Genomic DNA, 12,808 nt, shown 5'->3' with positions numbered 1-12,808 from the left:
TATTTTCATTTCTATATTAATCATTTAAAAGCCCTGCCTCTAAGCCTCTAACCAAATCAAAAAACAATTAAAAACTTGTTTTAAATGTTTTTAATATCTATTTCTATTATATTGACCTTCTATATTTGTACACACAGATATAATGCATAACAGATATTAAAATACATTACCATCTATCTGTATAGTTTTCATACTGATTATTAATTTACCTGTCCAGATTTGGATTACTGGTACTTATTTCTATTTATGGCTCTATCTATCTATCTATCTATCTCCCTATCTATATATCTCCCAATCTATCACCCTATATACATTCCTTTATTATAGATGTGAATATTTTCATTTCTATATTATTCATTTAAATGCCTTGCCTCTATCCAAATAAAAATCAAAAAGACCCTACATTGAAATATTTGTAATATTTATTTCTATCATATTGATCTTCTTTATCTATACACATAGATATCAAACATAACTCATATTAAAATATATTATATTAGCATCTATCCATATAGTTTTCATACTGAATATTAATCGACTTTTCTAGATTTAGATTATCTGTATTTACTTCTTTTTTATGGCTCTCTATATATATATCTCCCTATACCTATTTCTTTATTATAGATGTGTATATTTTCAATTCTATATTATTCATTAAAATGCCATGCCTGTAACCAAATAAAAACCAGTAATTCCCTTGATTGAAAGATTTATAATATCGATTTCTATAATATTGATTTTCTTTATTTATACACACAGAGATATAATGCACAACAGATATTAAAATACATTACCATCTATCCGTATATTTTTCATATTGAATATTAACCAGCTCGTCTAGATATAGATAATTTGTGTTTATATCTTTTTTATGGCTATATCTCACTCTCTCTTTCTCTATCTATCTATCTATCTATCTATCTATCTATCTATCTATCTATCTATCTCTCTAACTCTCTATCTCTATCTATCTATCTATCTATCTATCTATCTATATTTATTTCTTTATTATAGACGTGTATATTTTCATTTCTATATTAATCATTTAAAAGCCCTGCCTCTAAGCCTCTAACCAAATCAAAAAAGAATTAAACCCTTGTTTTAGATGTTTTTAATAGCTATTTCTATTATATTGACCTTCTATATTTGTACACACAGATATAATGCATAACAGATATTAAAGTACATTACCATCTATCTGTATAGTTTTCATACTGATTATTAATTTACCTGTCCAGATTTGGATTACTGGTACTTATTTCTATTTATGGCTCTATCTATCTATCTATCTATCTATCTATCTATCTCCCTACATTCATTTCTTTATTATAGATGTGTATATTTTCATTTCTATATTATTCATTTAAATGCCATGCCTCTATCCAAATAAAAACAAAAAGCCCCTACATTTAAATATTTGTAATATTTATTTCTATCATATTGATCTTCTTTATCTATACACAGAGATATCAGACATAACAAATATTAAAATATATTATATTAGCATCTATCCATATAGTTTTCATACTGAATATTAATCGACTTTTCTAGATTTAGATTATCAGTATTTATTTATTTTTTATGGCTCTCTCTCTCTCTATATATATATATCTCCCTATACCTATTTCTTTATTATAGATGTGTATATTTTCTGTATTTATTTCTTTTTTATGGCTCTCTCTCTCCCTCTATATATATATATCTCCCTATAATAAATGTGTATATTTTCATTTCTATATTATTCATTAAAATGCCATGCCTGTAACCAAATAAAAACCAGTAATTCCCTTGATTGAAAGATTTATAATATCTATTTCTATAATATTGATTTTCTTTATTTATACACACAGAGATATAATGCACAACAGATATTAAAATACATTACCATCTATCCGTATATTTTTCATATTGAATATTAACCACCTTGTCTAGATATAGATAATTTGTGTTTATATCTTTTTTATGGCTATATCTCTCTCTCTATCTCTCTCTCTCTCTCTCTCTCTCTCTATCTCCCTATCTATATATCTCCCGATCTATCACCCTATATACATTTCTTTATTATAGATGTGTATATTTTCATTTCTATATTATTTATTTAAATGCCATGCCTCTATTCAAATAAAAAACAAAAAGCCCCTACATTTAAATTTTTGTAATATTTATTTCTATCATATTGATCTTCTTTATCTATACACAGAGATATCAGACATAAGTAATAATAAAATATATTATATTAGCATCTATCCATATAGTTTTCATACTGAATAGTAATCGACTTTTCAAGATTTAGATTATCTGTATTTACTTCTTTTTTATGGCTCTCTCTCTCTCTCTCTCTATCTCCCTATATCTATTTCTTTATTATAGATGTGTATATTTTCATTTCTATATTATTCATTTAAATGCCATGTCTGTAACCAAATAAAAACCAGTAATTCCCTTGATTGAAAGATTTATAATATCTCTTTCTATAATATTGATTTTCTTTATTTATACACACAGAGATATAATGCACAACAGATATTAAAATACATTACCATCTATCCGTATATTTTTCATATTGAATATTAACCAGCTTGTCTAGATATAGATAATTTGTGTTTATTTCTTTTTTATGGCTATATCTCTCTATCTCTATCTCTCTTTTTCTATCTATCTATCTATCTATCTATCTATCTATCTATCTATCTATCTATCTATCTCCCTATATTTATTTCTTTATTATAGATGTGTACATTTTCATTTCTATATTATTCATTTATATGCCATGCCTCTATCCAAATAAATAACAAAAGGACCCTACATTTAAATTTTTGTAATATTTATTTCTATCATATTGATCTTCTTTATCTATACACAGAGATATCATACATAACTGATATTAAAATATATTATATTAGCATCTGTCCATATAGTTTTCATACTGAATATTAATCTACTTGTCTAGACTTGGATTACTTGTATTTATTTCTTTTTTATGGCTCTCTCTCTCTATATATAGATCTACCTAGCTTCCCTATATTTATTTTTACATGTATACATTTATATATTTCTCTTTCTAACGTTCTGCTTTTTGAAATTTGCATTTCTTTCTCTTGGAAACTCTCCCAATTCTTTCAGCTAACTGGTCAGAATGACAAAAATATAAATCCCTACTCAACCCCGAGCGCAGAACGCGCTCGTCTCTATGGACCTTAGGCCCAGAAATTTCTCTCGGTGCATTTTAATACCTCAGGGATGCACACATGTGTTTTATACACTCCCATTTTACAGGGAAGTAAGAGGTGGAAAGACAAAACCCACTTTCTTAACCCTAAGCCGTTCCTGACATAACAAAACCCTAACGACGGAGTGCACAGAGAGGGGGTTCCTTTCCAAGGGGATTTGGAGAGGTCAATTCCTGTCCCTTGCCAATAGCTACCGTAAAAACCAGAACAACTCCACAGGTTTTTGGATTCTGCACCCAGCCCTCCCAGGGAATTTCCTGGCAGCTCGGGGTCCCCTCTGGGCAAGGGTACCCAGCACCAGCCCTCCCCATTCCCCGCTCACCTTGCTCCTCCAGCGCAGCGTGTCCCTCCCTCTGGCGGGGACCTCGGCGTGCCCCAAGGGACACGGGAGCCCCCCAGTCTCCACCCCGTCCCCCTCAGCCTTTGCTCTTCCCCCCCAAAGAAGGCACAGAACAACTCCAACTGCCCTGGACAGCAGCACCTGGCTTTATTGGAAGCCTTTGTAGGTCCAGACTACAGGGCTGGGGTGATGGTGCTGCCTTCTGCATGCCTTTCCTTTGTGGACACAAACCAGTGCAAAAGCAAGGTCCTGAAGCAACCGGGATCCTCCTGAGAGGGCCACTCCGTTCCAGCAGCAGTGCTGAACACACTCCCCCTCCTCTCCCAGCCCTGGCCAGCGCTACAGCAGGCAGAGGAGGGAGCTGCCTGGGGAAAATGGAATCTTGGCCCTGCTCCACCAGGTACCAACCTCTTCCTCTGCTAGACAATGTGCCTTCACACAAAAGACGAGTCCCCAAAGGATGGGCCTTGCAGGCTCTTGCCTTGGAGTGGGAGCAGCTCCACCCTGCTTTTATTCTGGTGGCAGCTTGCTTCCTCCCAAGGTAGACACTGGTGCTCCCAGGGTGAGCACTCCCGGTGGAATGGCCAGGCCTCCCAGCCCTGCAGTTTAAAAAGGAGCACAGACACACACAGAGAGAGAACCATGGACAGGTGAGAAAGAAATGCTCCGTGAGGCGAGGCTGGCTTGAACAGCTGCATCCTGGGCATTGCTTTGTTGTCTCCCATCACCCAGCTCTGCAGCCAAGAGGCCCCTGTGGTCTGTAGCACCCGCTTGGTGCACGTGGGACCGCTCGGGGAAGGCGGCCAGAGCAGGACGTGCTGGGGACCCGGGTGCAGCAGCCACGTAGAAATGCTGTGAGGTCCAGAGACACCGAGCGGTACGGCCAGCCCGGGTCACAGCCACGCTGGAAGGGGAGCGGGAGCTGAGAGTATGGGATGGGGTCATACTTTGTTCCAAGGCAGGTAAATTCCCCACCATTTTTCCTTGTTATTTTGAACTCTAACAGCATCAAACACTTTGTGCTTCTCTGCGTTTAACATGCAGGTTTCCAGTGAGTTGGCTGCTCACGGTTTTTCTCTGTTTCACCACAAAATCGGTTGTAAGATCTTTTGGATCAAATCCCAACATCTCCCTTTACTCGTGGATTAGGAAGGAAAATGTTGAAATATGCCTATAAAATACCTGTGAAAAAAAAATCAAAAAGGGTTGGGGTGGGCAAGTTTTTAAAATGCAAGTAATCAGATTTCACTCCAATGAACTTGACTGTTCAGTGAAATGGTATGATAATGAAATCATCACACACACACACACACACACACACACACACACTATAACCGTAATACATCTACTAGACACATCTCAATGATATACTTGATTATATAATGGCTTACACCATTCGTAAACAACTATGGGCCAAAAATCATACTCAGTTTTCTGACAGTGACATTAAGCTTTGGCTGAAATCAAAGTCAGGTTTGCTACATTGCATGTGCGCAAATCTACGGGTGAATCACGAGCCCCCGTCCTTAGAGAGTTCCAGCTCCTCCAGAGAGGCTTCAAACCTCACCATCTCGGGCAGCAGTTTCTTGAGCAGTTCAGTTGCTTAAAAAAGGAAGCACAGAAATTTATCTCTATTTTATGAAGAGCAACGCGCTGCTGCCACACAGTGTGTTTGTTAAAGGGAACCCTGGCTGAACGCTTACAGGGGAAGCGACTCCAAAATCTACCAACAAATTTTACAATGCAGCTGCCAAAACCCACAGCACGGCAGCCAGGGAGGGGAGCCACTGGCAAGTGCTGCACTCACTGTCAAAAGTTACCAATCCTCAGGTGACTGCAATCCACGTACCTTCCTCAACAGCATCAGTGGCTACAAAAATTTACTCAAGTTTAAGCCTCTCCGAGAGGCTGTGCATTATCTTTGCTGCTCCTTGCAGGGAAGGCACGTCTTCTCTGTGACCAAATGAAGTCCCTCCTTCTGAGATGAACCCCAAGCTATGGGCCACCTAGAGCTGTGCCCATCTTAACCTACGAGAGAAAGATCGACACTTTAAAACTCGGGAGCGTCACTGTGCACGCTGAAAAGCCAGAATGCACCATCTCTGGATAAGGCACAGAATCGCTCCAGTTGCAGACAGACATTTTTAAGTACGTACTGGAAATAGCTCGGGACACTTGTAGCAACATTTCGATCTCGGGTGGCCTCTGCCATGCAAGAGAAACTGGAGTGCCAAATCTTCCTAGGCAAGAATTCCTCTCCTTGACCAAATCAGCTCTCAACTGGCACGTGGCAGCTCAACTTTACACCCACACGTGGTGCTGAATACAAGAAGGAATTCCAGTTTCCTTCACTGAAATGAGGGCAACAAAGATCTGGCCCTCACAACCGGTCAGGCACACCTCGGCAGACTCTGTTAGCTCGTGTCAGGCAGGGAGAAGGTGCACGAGGAACGCGTGCGTGCGCCTCGACGCGAGCGGAAGCGTCGCTCACGTGTAACTTCCAACGTGCCCTGCAGCACACGGCCAGGAATGCACTAATGAAGTACTTGTTATGGGGAAGAAATAGACTGTTAAGGACTTTACCTTCATCTGAGTCCAGTCCTCCTTGTACTGAGTCCTTTCTGCCTCGTCTGTGGATTGAAGGTATTTCCTCCTAGACTCATCTCCCACCACGCGGAGGCCTGTAGCGAACGCCAGGCTCGGACGGGTCTGTCGGAATAGGAGCAGAGTCAGAGTCAGAAAGAGGAGCTAAAACTGAGCAGGTGCAGTCGGTTTCAGACACACAGCACTTCCAGGGTGCAGTTCCTTCTGGTACATCTATGCAGTACCCTAAGCAATGATCTCTAAACATTTATCCAAGCTTAAACAGCTTCTTCCTAATTATCGCCACCTTTATAACCAGCGCTCGCTTGCCCCTGCAATACACAGGCACAGGGAGGGAGCTGCAGTTATTTACACAACAGAACAAGTAACATACCAAATTAAACACCCAGCACTATACCTCACTTTTGGAAACAAAACCTGGGCAGACACTTTAGTGTGCAAAACCCCTGTAAGAATAAAACCTGCTTTAAATATCTTAGGCATCAAGCCACAGACACGCCTATGAAATTCAGTGCAGCAGTGACAAAAAAAGGAATTATTTCCTTAACCTGTGAATAATCACCTCTAAGATTCTGTGATGCAGTTGCCACTGCACACAGCCACAAGCGGCCTTTTTATTAACAGGCAAAAGAACAAAGGAATCCCAGTTTATCCCTTCTGGTCTGCAAAGAAACAGAGACGGGAGAGATGCTTCTCAGAGGAGCATGGTAAAAAGACACATGGTGTAGAATATGGAACAGCTGGTGGTTCAGCATCTCTTCCACTGCAAGATCCAGGGGATAGCTGATGATACCTTGGAGGCAGGAGTCACAAAAGCTGCCGGAGAGGGAAGACAAAGGAGCTCAACCCTATCTGCTCTTAGGTTTTAGCACTGTGACCTTTACCTTAACTTACAGTTAAGTGTTTCTGACAGTGTAAATCCCTTTTGTTTTGATTTTAACAGAGTGCAAGAATTCAGTGATGAAGTAACAGTGGCATACAGCCTTTCATTTCCCCTGGTCCTCTCACCCAGCAATGAGGTCTCACAACAACAATACAACAATGAATAGTTATAGAAGGTAACTCACTGCGCTGAAGAGTCCTTCAGAAGGATGGGAGCCACAACTGAGGCAGATCCTTGGACAGATAAGCCAGAGGTGCTTAGGCCTCGTGTTTCCCCCTTACCCCAGAACCAGCCCCAAAAGGGGAACACAAAGTTCACAGGCTTCTCTTTGAAATTAACGCCATATAAAGAACAAAACATCCTAAAAAAGCTACATGTCATACAAATAAACCAGCTACCTTCTCTATGCCTTGAATCTATTTTTTTTCCCCCCTGTGTTCCTCCTTTCCATCCTTCTGCGTAGCCTTGTAGCAGATAAATCTGTTCAATAAAGGGCCCAGCTGACTGTGAGCAGAAGGCAAAGCAGAGGATTTGTCAGCATGAAAACCCACACTGCAAAGATGAACGAGCATCAGGGGCAGTTAAAAATCTGCTAGAAATTAGTGCTAATGTCACACTACCCTCTCTTCCCTGTTTTCCATATCCAAAAGGAAAGGAAGTTGTGCCTGAGCCAGAAAAGCTAAAAGGGTCGGGCAATGTGCTCACCTGCCATCCCACACAGCTGGGTGTGACTTAATGCACCAAACACAAGGGAATCGTTGCCAGCTGGGCAATAGACACCACGAAGCACACAGCTTTTCCGTGCTGTCAGCAGCTGCAAGGGGAGGATTGCCTCCGAGAAACATACCAAAACAATGAAAATAAAAAAAAAATACAAATTAACATCTATTTCCACCACACATGTTTAAATTTATATACTATATTCATTTATATATGACAAGCAATATATAAAGTATCAAAATATATTATTTTAACGTGTATACGTATGTTATTATATATTAAATATATTCCATACATTTTAATGATATATATTCATTATGTATATAATACATATATAAAATCAATATATATAACATATCTATTAAATATAAATCTGTTTGTATATATTGGCATTACTTCTATTTCTTTACTTTTCTGGTTGCACATACGTCTATATCTTTATATACTTAATATACATTTCTATGTTTTTATTTTTGTTGTATTTATTTAAAAGCCCCGAAGCTAACCTAATAAAAACCAAACAGTCCCTTTATCTTAAACGGTATTTAAAAATATTTTAATATATATTTTTTATCATATTTATATACCTTCTTGATATACAAAACACATAACATATCCTAAAAGATATCATATTGCCATCTATACGTACAGAAATCATATTATAGATTATAAATCAACATATATGTATATATTTCTATTACTTATTTTTACGCCTACATATATATATATATTTTTTTCTATATATATTTATAGATATATAGATTTGTATATATTTTTCTTTATATATTCATTCTTTCAATATTTTATTTATTTGTATTTTTCCTATTTATCTAAAAGCCCTGCCTCTAACTAAATAAAAACCAAGCAGCCCCTTTTTCTTCAATATTTTTTAATATCTATTTTGATCATCTTTATACTTACAAATATATACTCGGTTGATAAGCTGCCCCAGCCCCGGCCCCCGCTCTCACCGTTCCGACACACAGAGCAGCCGCCTCCTCGGGCTGCTTCGGTCCCGGGGCCGGGGAGCGACCGTTGGGTCCCGATGCCATTGGGGTTTCCGCCATTTCACGGGGGGGGGCCGAGGGGGAGAGAACGGAGCGAGAGCAGCGGCGGCGAGGTACGGGTCGTCGCGAGTGCCAGAAGCCCCAGAACGCGGCCGCGGCAAGGACCCCGGCAGAGAGAGGCGTCTTCACCGCTGCCTGTCGGCGCCCGACCTGCTGGCGCCCGGCCCCGGCGCCGCCAAGCGCACAGCCCGTGTCCGCACGGCCGGAAAAGCCGCGGAAAATTGCGCCGGAGCGGCGTCGGCGCCGGGGTGTTTGTCAGGCAGTAAATCGCACGCACCCACCGCCCGGGGGTCCTTCCATTTTCCCGCCTTTTTGGCCGCCATCCTTGGGAGGTCAAGGCAGCCACGATCGGGCAGCCATCTTGTGCGTGGCGTGACGTCACTTCCGCCCTTCCTCGCCGCCATCTTTGTTGTGGCTGAAGCCACTTCCGGCTGTGCGGCCATCTTTGTTGAGGCAAGATTAAGGCCCCCGCTGCTCTCAACGCGTCTGTCTAACTTACTTGCCTGAACGAAAAACCTGCCGACGCCGACCGACTCCGAGCACTCCGCCCGATTGTCCGCCGCCTTTCCCGGGGCGAGGACGATGGCGGCGGGGCGCAGCGGCTCCGTAGCTGGGCGGCGGCCGCACCTGCGGCGGCAGGCATTGGAGTCAACGCCTCTGCCGGGGTCCTCCCGGCCGGCTCCGGAGTGGGGGGGGGCTTGACGCGGCTCGGCTCGGCTCGGCTCTTTCCGTCCCACTTCGGCTCGGCTCTTTCCGTCCCACTTCGGCTCGGTTCGGCCCCCTCCGCTTCGGATCGGCTCGGCCCTGCTCGGCCCCCGCTCGGCCCGGCCCCGCCCGCCTCGGCGCACAGCTGCAGTACCGCTCTGTGCCCACAAGGCGGCAGCACTGCCGCACAGCTCAGCCCGGGGCGGGCGGGGGGGCGCCCCTGCACGTGCAGAGAAGCGAGGCAAGAAACCACGTGTGCAACCCCCTTCCAAAAACTCTTCTCCGAGGAACGCCCCAAAACCCACCCCCCATCGAAACTTAGCAAGCCCTGCCTCTAACCAAATAAAAAACAAAATACCCCTTCACTTAAATGTAATTAATATTTATTTCTATCAAATTGAGCTATATTTATACACATAGATATAATGCATAATCAATATAAAAATATATGAACGTCTATCCATATATTTTTCAAATTGAATATTAATCTACTTGTCTAGTTTTAGATTACTTGGTTTTTTTTGGTTTTTATTTAAAATTACATATAGATATATCTCCCTATATTTATTCCTTTATTATAGACCTGTATATTTTCATTTCTATATTAATCATTTAAAAGCCCTGCCTCTAAGCCTCTAACCAAATCAAAAAACAATTAAACCCTTGTTTTAAATGTTTTTAATATCTATTTCTATTATACTGATTTTCTATATTTGTACGAACAGATATAATGCATAACAGATATTAAAGTACATTACCTATCTGTATATCTATCTGTATAGCTTTCATACTGATCATTAATTAACTTGTCCAGCTTTGGATTACTGGTATTTATTTCTTTTTTATGGCTCTATCTATCTATCTATCAATCTATCTATCTATCTATCTATCTATCTATCACCCTATATACATTTCTTTATTATAGATGTGTATATTTTGATTTCTATATTATTCATTTAAATGCCATGCCTCTATACAAATAAAAAACAAAAAGCCCCTACATTTAAATATTTGTAATATTTATTTCTATCATATTGATCTTCTTTATCTATACACATAGAAATCAGACATAACTAATATTAAAATATATTATATTAGCATCTATCCATATAGTTTTCATACTGAATATTAATCGACTTTTCTAGATTTAGATTATCTGTACTTATTTATTTTTTATGGCTCTCTCTCTCCCTGTCTCTATATCTCCCTATATCTATTTCTTTATTATAGATGTGTATACATTTCTATATTATTCACTTAAATGCCATGCCTGTAACCAAATAAAAACCAGTAATTCCCTTGATTGAAGGATTTATAATATCTCTTTCTATAATATTGATTTTCTTTATTTATACACAGAGATATAATGCACAACAGATATTAAAATACATTACCATCTATCCGTATATTTTTCATATTGAATATTAACCAGCTTGTCTAGATATAGATAATTTGTGTTTATTTCTTTTTTATGGCTATATCTCACTCTCTCTTTCTCTATCTATCTATCTATCTATCTATCTATCTCACTACATATATTTCTTTCTTATAGATGTGTATATTTTCATTTCTATATTATTCATTTAAATGCCATGCCTTTAATTAAATAAAAAAAGAAAAGCCCCTTGTTTAAAAAAATTAATATATTTTTTCTAAAATATTGATCTTCTATATTTATACACACAGATACAATGCATAACAGATATTAATGTACATTACAATCTATCTATATAGTTTTCATACTGATCATTAATTTACTTGTCCAGATTTGGATTACTGGTATTTAATTCTTCTTTTATGGCTCTATCTATCTATCTATCTATCTATCTATCTATCTATCTATCTATCTATCTATCTCCCTATCTATATATCTCCCTATCTATCACCCTATATACATTTCTTTATTATAGATGTGTATATTTTCATTTCTATATTATTCATTTATATGCCATGCATCTATCCAAAAAAATAACAAAAGGACCCTACATTTAAATATTTGTAATATTTATTTCTATCATATTGATCTTCTTTATCTATACACATAGATATCAGACGTAACTGATATTAAAATATATTATATTAGCATCTATCCATATAGTTTTCATACTGAATATTAATCGACTTTTCTAGATTTAGATTATCTGCATTTACTTCTTTTTTATGGCGCTCTCTCTCTCTCTATATATATATCTCCCTATACCTATTTATAATATCTATTTCTATAATATTGATTTTCTTTATTTATACACACAGAGATATAATGCACAACAGATATTAAAATACATTACCATCTATCCGTATATTTTTCATATTGAATATTAACCACCTTGTCTAGATATAGAAAATTTGTGTTTATTTCTTTTCTATGGCTATATCTCTCTTTCTCTCTCTTTCTCTCTCTATCTCTCTATCTATCTATCTATCTATCTATCTATCTATCTATCTATCTATCTCCCTATATTTATTTCTTTATTATAGATGTGTATATTTTCACTTCTATATTATTCATTTATATGCCATGCCCCTATCCAAATAAATAACAAAAGGACTCTACATTTAAATTTTTGTAATATTTATGTCTATCATACTGATCTTCTTTATCTATACAGAGATATCATACAGAACTGATATTAAAATATATTATATTAGCGTCTATCCATATAGTTTTCATACTGAATATTAGTCTACTTGTCTAGACTTGGATTACTTGTATTTCTTTCTTTTTTATGGCTCTCTCTCTCTATATATAGATCTACCTAGCTTTCCCTATATTTATTTTTACATGTATACATTTATATATTTCTCTTTCTAATGTTCTGCTTTTTGAAATTCGCATTTCTTTCTCTTGGAAACTCTCCCAATTCTTTCAGCTAACAGGTCAGAATGACAAAAATATAAATCCCTACTCAACCCCGAGCGCAGGACGCGCTCGTCTCTATGGACCTTAGGCCCAGAAATTTCTCTCGGTGCATTTTAATACCTCAGGGATGCACACATGTGTTTTATACACTCCCATTTTACAGGGAAGTAAGAGGTGGAAAGACAAAACCCACTTTCTTAACCCTAAGCCGTTCCTGACATAACAAAACCCTAACGACGGAGTGCACAGAGAGGGGGTTCCTTTCCAAGGGGATTTGGAGAGGTCAATTCCTGTCCCTTGCCAATACCTACCGTAAAAACCAGAACAACTCCACAGGTTTTTGGATTCTGCACCCAGCCCTCCCAGGGAATTTCCTGGCAGCTTGGGGTCCCCTCTGGG

The 12,808-nt window shown here is 38.6% G+C and overlaps 1 protein-coding gene across 2 annotated transcripts in view; it reads right to left on the bottom strand.

Annotated features, from left to right (window-relative positions):
- LOC147653339 (extracellular matrix organizing protein FRAS1-like) overlaps window positions 1–9,616 on the bottom strand; it is a 34,333-nt gene extending 24,717 nt beyond the window's left edge. For both annotated transcript variants that reach the window (XM_086890976.1, XM_086890974.1), the window contains exon 1: window positions 9,472–9,616. The gene's annotated coding sequence lies outside the window, so the exon portion shown is untranslated. The remainder of the gene's footprint in view (window positions 1–9,471) is intronic.
- Window positions 9,617–12,808: the final 3,192 nt, after the last annotated feature.

Source organism: Cyanistes caeruleus, chromosome 5, assembly GCF_971803275.1.
Source record: "Cyanistes caeruleus chromosome 5, bCyaCae1.hap1.1, whole genome shotgun sequence".
Taxonomy (NCBI): Eukaryota; Metazoa; Chordata; class Aves; order Passeriformes; family Paridae; genus Cyanistes; species Cyanistes caeruleus.
This window is presented reverse-complemented; position numbering and strand designations above follow the sequence as displayed.